Source organism: Delphinapterus leucas, chromosome 17 (genome assembly GCF_059928025.1).
Source record: "Delphinapterus leucas isolate spDelLeu-1000000601 "Yukka" chromosome 17, BTC_Dleu_Yukka2, whole genome shotgun sequence".
Classification (NCBI taxonomy): domain Eukaryota; kingdom Metazoa; phylum Chordata; class Mammalia; order Artiodactyla; family Monodontidae; genus Delphinapterus; species Delphinapterus leucas.
Window position 1 is genome coordinate 50,023,084 of NC_143145.1, and position 8,577 is coordinate 50,031,660.

The 8,577-nt window shown below is 36.5% G+C and overlaps 1 long non-coding RNA gene across 1 annotated transcript in view; it reads right to left on the reverse strand.

Annotated features, from left to right (window-relative positions):
• Nucleotides 1–8,246, reverse strand: part of LOC149746990 (uncharacterized) — a 28,255-nt gene extending 20,009 nt beyond the window's left edge. The window contains exon 1 of the long non-coding RNA XR_016388421.1: nt 6,618–8,246. This is a non-coding gene — a long non-coding RNA (uncharacterized LOC149746990). The remainder of the gene's footprint in view (nt 1–6,617) is intronic.
• Between the last annotated feature and the right edge of the window lie 331 nt (nt 8,247–8,577).

Below are 8,577 nucleotides of genomic sequence, written 5' to 3' on the forward strand. Positions count from 1 at the left end.
CTGATTTCTCAGCAGAGACTCTAGAATCCAGAAGGGAATGGCATGATATATTTAAAGTAATGAAAGGGCAGATCCTACAACCTAGATTACTCTACCAGCAAGCATCTCATTCAGATTCGATGATGGAGAAATCAAAGGCTTTACACACAAACAAAAGCTAAGGGAATTCAGCACCACCAAACCAGCCCTACAACAAATGCTAAAGAAACTTCTCTAAGTGGGAAACACACAGAAAAAAAGGACCTACAAAAGCAAACCAGAAACAATTAAGAAAATGGTAATAGGAACATACATATCAATAATTACCTTAAATGTGAATGGATTAAATGCTCCAACCAAAAGACACAGGCTCACTGAATGGATACAAAAAGAAGACCCATATATATGCTGTCTACAAGAGACCCATTTAAGACCTAAGGACACATACAGACTGAAAGTGAGGGGATGGAGAAAGATATTTCATGCAAATGGAAATCAAAAGAAACCTGGAGTAGCAATACTCATATCAGACAAAATAGACTTTAAAATAAAGAATGTTACAAGAGATAAGGAAGGACATTATGTAATGATCAAGGGATCAATCCAAGAAGAAGATATTACAATTATAAATATATATGCACCTAACATAGAAGCAGGTCAATACATAAGGCAAATGCTAACAGCCATAAAAGAGGAAATCGACAGTAACACAATAATAGTGGGTGACTTTAACACTTCACTTACAGGAATGGACAGATCATCCAGACAGAAAATTAATAAAGAAACACAAGCTTTAAATGACACAATAGATCAGAAAGATTTAATTGATATTTATAGGACATTCCATCCCAAAACAGCAGATTAATCTTTCTTCTCAAGTGTACATGGAACATTCTCTGGGATAGATTACATCTTGGGTCACAAATCAAGCCGCAGTAAATTTGAGAAAATTGCAATCATATCAAGCATCTTTTCTGATCAAAACACTATGAGATTAGAAATAAATAACAGGGGGAAAAAAGTAAAAAAACACAAACACTTGGAGGCTAAACAATATGTTACTAAATAACCAAGAAATAACTGAAAAAATCAAAGAGGAAATCAAAAAATACCTAGAGACAAATCACAACAAAAACATGATGATCTAAAACCTAGAGGATACAGCAAAAACAGTTCTAAGAGGGAAGTTTGTAGCAATACAATCCTACCTCAAGGAACAAGAAAAAATCTCAAATAAAAAACCTAAACTTATATCAAAAGGAACTGCAGAAATAAATGCAATAGAAACAGAGAAAACAATAGCAAAGATAATTAAAAAAAGCTGGTTCTTTGAGAGGACAAACAAAATTGATAAACCTTTAGCCAGACGCATCAAGAAAAAGAGGGAGAGGACCCAAATCAATGAAATTAGAAATGAAAAAGGAGAAGTTACAATAGACACTGCAGAAATACAAAACATCATAAGAGACTACTACAAGCAATTTTATGCCAAGGACAACCTGGAAGAAATGGACAAATTCTTAGAAAGGTATAACCTTCCAAGACTGAACCAGGAAGAAATAGAAAATATGAACAGACCAATCACAGTGCTGAAATTGAAACTGCGACTAAAAATCTTCCAACAAACCAAAGTCCATGACCAGATGGCTTCACAGGTGAATTCTACCAAACATTTAGAGAAGAGCTAACACCTATATTTCTCAAACTCTTCCAAAAAATTGCAGAGGAAGAAGCACTCCCAAACTCATTCTACGAGGCCACCATCACCCTGATACCAAAACCAGAAAAACATACTACAGAAAAAGAAAATTACAGACCAATATCACTGATGAACATAGATGCAAAAATCCTCAACAATATACTAGCAAACAGAATCAAACAACACATTAAAAGGATCGTACACCATGATCACGTGGGAGTGGGATTTATCCAAGGGATACAAGGATTATCCAAAATATGCAAATCAACCAATGTGATATACCATGTTAACAAGCTGAAGAACAAAAACCATATGATCATCTCAATAGATGCAGAAAAAGTTTTTGACAAAATTCAACACCAATTTATGATGAAAAACTCTCTGGAAAGTGGGCATAGAGGGAACCTACCTCAACATAATAAAGGCCATATATAACAAACCCACAGCAAACATCATTCTCAATGGTGAAAAACTGAAAACATTTCCTCTAAGATCAGGAACAAGACAAGGATGACCACTCTTGCCACTATTATTCAATATAGTTTTGGAAGTCCTAGCCAGAGCCATCAGAGAAGAAAAACAAATAAAAGGAATACAAATTTGGCAAGAAGTAAAAGTGTCACTGTTAGCAGGTGACATGATACTATACATAGATAATCCTAAAGATGCCACCAGAAAACTAATAGAGCTAATCAATGAATTTGGTAAAGTAGCAGGATACAAAATTAATGCACAGAAATGTCTTGTAATCCTGCACACTAACAATGAAAGAACAAAAAGAGATATTAAGGAGCAATTCCATTCACTATTGCAACAAAAAGAATAAAATACCTAGGAATAAACCTACCTAAGAAGGTAAAAGACCTGTGCTCAGAAAACTATAAGACACTGATGAAAGAAATCAACGATGACACAAACAGATGGAGAGATATACCATGTTCTTGGATTGGAAGAATCAATATTGTGAAAATGACTATACTACCCAAAGCAATCTACAGATTCAATGCAAGCCCTATCAAATTACCAATGGCAGTTTTCAAAGAACTAGAACAATAAATCTTAAAATTTGTATGGAGACACAAAAGACCCCGAATAGCCAAAGCAATCTTGAGGGAAAAAACTGAGCTGGAGGAATCAGGCTGGCTGACTTCAGACTATACTACAAAGCTACAGTAATCAAGCAGTATGGTACTGGCACAAGAACATAAATATAGATCAGTGGAACAGGATAGAAAGCCAAGAGATAAACCCACGCACGTATGGTCAACTAATCTATGACAAAGGAGGCAAGGATATACAATGGAGAAAAGACAGTCTCTTCAATAAGTGGTGCTGGGATAACTGAACAGCAGCTACATGTAAAAGAATGAAATTAGAACACTCCCTAACACCGTACACAAAAATAAACTGAAAATGGTTAAAAGACCTAAATGTAAGACTGGATACTATAAAACCCTTAGAGGAAAACATAGGCAGAGCACTCTTTGACTAAATCACAGCAAGATCTTTTTTGTCCTACCTCGTAGAGTAATGGAAATTAAAACAAAAAATAAACAAATGGAACCTAATGAAATTTAAAAGCTTTTGCACAGCAAAGGAAACTGTAAAGAAGACGAAATGACAACCCACAGAATGGGAGAAATATTTGCAAATGAATCAATGGACAAAGGATTATTCTCCAAAATATATAAACAACTCATGCAGCTCGATATTAAAAAAAGAAACAACCCAATCCAAAAATGGGCAGAAGACCTAAATAGACATTTCTGCAAAGAAGACATACTGATGGCCAAGAGGCACATGAAAAGCTGCTCAACATCACTAATTATTAGAGAAATGCAGATCAAGACTACAATGAGGAATCACCACACACCAGTCAGAATGGCCATCATAAAAAAATCTACAAACAATAAATGCTGGAGAGGGTGTGGAGAAAAGGGAACCCTTGTACACTGTTAATGGGAATGTAAGTGATACAGCCACTATGGAAAACAGTATGGAGATTCCTTAAAAAACTAAAAATAGAGCTATCATATGACCCAGCAATCCCACTACTGGGTGTTTACGTAGAGAAAACTATAATTCAAAAAGACACATGCACCCCAATGTTCCTGGCAGCACGGTTTATGATAGCCAGGTCACGGAAGCAACGTAAATGCCCATCAACAGATGAATGGATAAAGGAGATGTGGTACAATGGAATATTACTAGTCATAAAAAGCAACGAAATTGGGTCATTTGTAGGGTTGTGGATGGACCTAGAGACTGTCATACAGAGTGAAGTAAGCCAGAAAGAGAAAAACAAATATTGAATATTAACACATATATGTGGAATCTAGAAAATAGTACAGATGAACCAGTTTGCAAGGCAGAAATAGAGCCATATACGTAGAGAATAAATGTATGGACACCAAGGAGGGTGGGTGGGATGAACTGGGGAACTGGGATTGACATATATACACTAATATGTATAAAATAGATAAATAATTAAAACCTGCTGTATAAAAAAATAAAATTCAAATATTCAAATTTAAAAAAAAGATGAAGAAATCCTTTAAAATAAATAAATAAAGCAATAGTTGCCCAATATTAATGTGAGTAAGAGCTTGTAAAAACATGGATTTTGCATCTGTGAACCTGCATTTTAATGAAGCACCACAGATAATTTTATATAGGTTCATTTTGGACAATACTGACATAATGATTTCTAGGAATAATTTACATGTAGTGCTATAAGTGGTGTTCAATTTCAAATGAAAAGCTTTTTGGATTTTGCAATAAAATAAATCTGTTAAGGAAAGAATGTTTGTATCCCCCCCGAATTCATATGTTGAAGCACTAACCTCCAACATGATGGTATTAAATGGTAGGGTCTCTGGAAGGTAATTAGCTCTATATGAAGTCATAAGGATGGAGCCCCCATCATAGGATTAATGCTCTTCTAAAAATTGGACAGGCATCAGAGCTTCCACAGTGTGAGGACACACTGTGAGAATTTGGTTATCTGTAAGCCAGGAAGATGGTCATCACGAGAACCCAACCATACTGGCACCATGATCTCAGACTTTCAGCCTCAAGAAGTGTGAGAAATTAAATTCATGTTTTTTAAGTCTCCTAGGATGTAGTATTTTGTTATGACAACAAACTGAATAATACAAACCCAAATCATCCCAAGCATTTGTTTGACTTAAAACATGCCCTCACAATGAGATATTACTTCACACTTGTCCCAACAGCTAATCATCAAAAAGTCTACAAACAACAAATGTTGGTGAGGATGTGGAGAAAAGGGAACCCTCCTACACTGTTGGTGGGAATGTAAACTGGTGCAGCCACTATGGAAAACAGTATGGAGGTCCATAAAAAACTAAAAATGGAAGTACCATATGATCCAGCAATTCCACTGCTGGATATATATCTGAAGAAAAAAAAATACTAATTCAAAAAGATACATGCATCCCAAAGTTCACGACAGCATTATTTACAATAGTTAAGATATGAAAGCAAAATAAGTGTCCATCAACTGATGAATGGATAAAGAAGATGTGGTGTATGTATAAAATGGAATACTACTCAGTCATGAAAACAGAATGTAATTCTGCCATTTGCAACAATGTTAATGGACCTAGAGGGTATTATGCTTAGTAAAATAAATCAGACAGAGAAAGACAAATACTGTATGTTGACACTTATATGTGGACTCTAAAAAATAAAACAAATGAATATGTATAAAACAAAATAGAAACGTATTCACAGATATAGATAAACTAGTAGATACCAGTGGGGAGAAGGAAGGAGGGAGGGGAAAGATAAAGGTATGGATTTAAGAGCTACAAACTACTACATATAAAGTAAATATGCATCAAGGATATATTGTACAGCACAGCAAAATATAGCTATTATTTTGTAATAACTTTAAATGGAGTATAATCTATAAAATATTGAATCTCTATGTTGTATACCTGAAATTAATGTAATCATCTATACTTAAAAAATAATAAAAAAGGATGTGACAATATATAAAATATGAAATACTTATGACAGAATAATATAAAATGTATACTCATTTCTGACATATTAGTTTGGATTATCTGTCTCCATATCTTTACTGCATTTTTTTTTTTTTTTTTTTTTTGCGGTATGCGGGCCTCTCACTTCTGTGGTCTCTCCCGTTGTGGAGCACAGGCTCTGGACGCACAGGCCCACCGGCCACGGATCACGGGCCTAGCCGCTCCACGGCATGTGGGATCTTCCTGGACCGTGGCAGTAACCCATGTCCCCTGCATCGGCAGGTGGACTCTCAACCACTGCGCCACCAGGGAAGCCCTACCCTAAGTTTTTATCACAAATTGTTAATGAAAATAAAGCTGTTAGTGGAGTTTCAACATGCATAGGTAAATGAGAACCCAGAACTCCCCTTTCGCATGCCCCATTCTCCTCCTTCTAACTCCCTATGTGAACCCACTTTGTGCCAAGACCAAGAAGCTGTGCCCCAATAAGAACCAAGCTGATTTCCTCACACTGACTGGGGCTATTGCTCACTTAGAAGACTTGATGCTTAATTTTGATAAGCAACTAGAAGACCATGGAGACAACCTATAAAAATGATTTGTCTTGGGAGAAAATACTAAAAACAGTTAATGTGCTGTTCCACATGTCTAACGTCCTGGGATTAAAGCACAGGCACCAAGATCACCAAGTGTACTTGGCAACAGTGAGCTAAAAGTTAAAAAAAAGAAGCATCATACTGTTATTGTATTCATTTTCCCCCAAGGCACTCTCTGAGAAACACCACAACCTCTAAGGGAATTGAGAACAGCTTCCTTGTGGGGTAGGTTATATAATATATATGCATCTTTTTCCAAGCAGTTAAATCATATCCAGCTATCAGCACACCTTACTTCAGGTGATTGTAATGTATGAGATTAAATGTTCCTACCTGATTGGAAACCTTCTTGTCCTCAATTCATTGGCTATACTGGACTTTTTTTCTTGGGTCAGACCTTCAGACTTCTACCAGAAATCATTCCTTTGGGGAAACCAGGCCTTCCCAGAAACTCAGGAAACTGAAATGGAGACAAGCAAGAGAGAAGGAAATTATTTGGACATATAGACCTCAATTGTTTGGTTTTAAGTAAACGTCCAAGCAAACATCTTCTAAATGGTATAATAGCTTTAGGGAAATTCACGGTTTATAAGTTTGGGTACTCATAAACTGAACATATTATGATAAGAGTACAGGTTGCATTTTGTGTCTTCAACTCAAGCAAAGACTTCAGAAAAGGCCCAGTTATCCTTTGTTCATTAAGACACAAAGAGAGGGCAAAAAGGGCAAGTTTCGAAGTCTTTTTCTTTACAATTTACTTCCTTTCTTCAGTCTTCAACAAGATCTTCAGGAAATTAACTTTACTAAAGTTAATTATTCATAAAATAAACATAGGAACCTGCAGAAGACTATTTCACAGAGACCTGTAATGTACAATATCCATTGCATACATGAACCATGAGCTTGTCTTTTCTAGCACTGGCATACACAAAACTCTGTGTGTGTGTGTGTGTGTGTGTGCGCGCGTGTGTGTGTGTGCGTGTGCGCGCATGTGTGTCTTTTTTGTGATGGAACCATAGGGAGAAAATAAATCTATTGGCTGCAATTCAGTGATGTAGAAAGATTTAAGGGTAAAGGAAAAGGCTACATCAAGTGAAACAATAAAGTCATGAGGTTGTGGTTCCATAATAATAACAATAGCAGTCTTCTGTAACCAAGGGAGAGGCTCCTCAAATTATAGTCACACCTGTTAGACCATCTGCCCATAAATTTCACACTATCATTAATGGAAAGCAAATGGCACTGTCTCTCCTTCCCTTTATCCATTGGCCATCCTCACAAACTCTTTTTCTCTTCAAGGTCATGCTCTTTCCTATCTGTTTAAAAATATTAGGATTTAGGAGGAGTGATACGTAATGTGCCGTGCCTTGGTACTTGAACCAGTGACGGCTCTGTAAGGAGCACTGGATTGTTAGGAGGCTATCAATTGAATTCCCCTAGAAGCAGAACTTGAGGCAATAATTTGAATGCAAACTGTTCATCTGGGAGGTGCTTCCAGAAAACTCAGAAGTGGAGTGGGAATTGAGAATGGAGGCATGGAAGGAAGCCAACAGAGGTGCATTACCGAATAAATTACTCCTGCAGGGAACTGCTGCCAGTACTTCAGGGGAGTTCTGTGAAACTCTACAGAACATGTCTCAGAGTTATCCCAAGAATCGGTGAGAAACCTGAAGTACTTATCTTCCAGTCCCCTCTGTCCTTGGTTGAAAGCTACACCCAGATACATTAACTCCTGTATACTTCTGGCCTGCCCTAAGGTGGATAATTGCAGGTGGCAGCATGATTCTATCAGCATATACTGGAATGATGAGTGCTGGGGAGATATGAGTGGAGCATTGAAACCATCTAATACAGTCGGGGCAGGAGATATTAATTATTGGCTTGAAAGTCCAAATGGATAACCTTAAATTCCTGGGTTTATGGTTTTACTCTGAGGTATTTAACATGATGTATGAGTAAAAATTTCCTCTATTAAATCAAGTTTAAGATCCTAGGTCCCTAATCTTCTGGAAAACTGTGGGTATCTTTTAACAGATTTTTGAAAAGTAACATGATTAAGAGTTCAAATTGACCATTCATTCATTCAAACATTCACTCATTCAACAAACATTTATTGAACACCTGAAGTATGTCATGGGTTAAACTAGGCACCAGTGTTACTGTTACTAAAATCATTATCGTGCCACCTAGAATTCAATGTATTGTGACACTCAAATAAGAAAATCCATAGTTACTGTAAAAATTATTACAGAGTGCTATAGGAAGACACGGTAAGACCTTAATTCATGCTGTG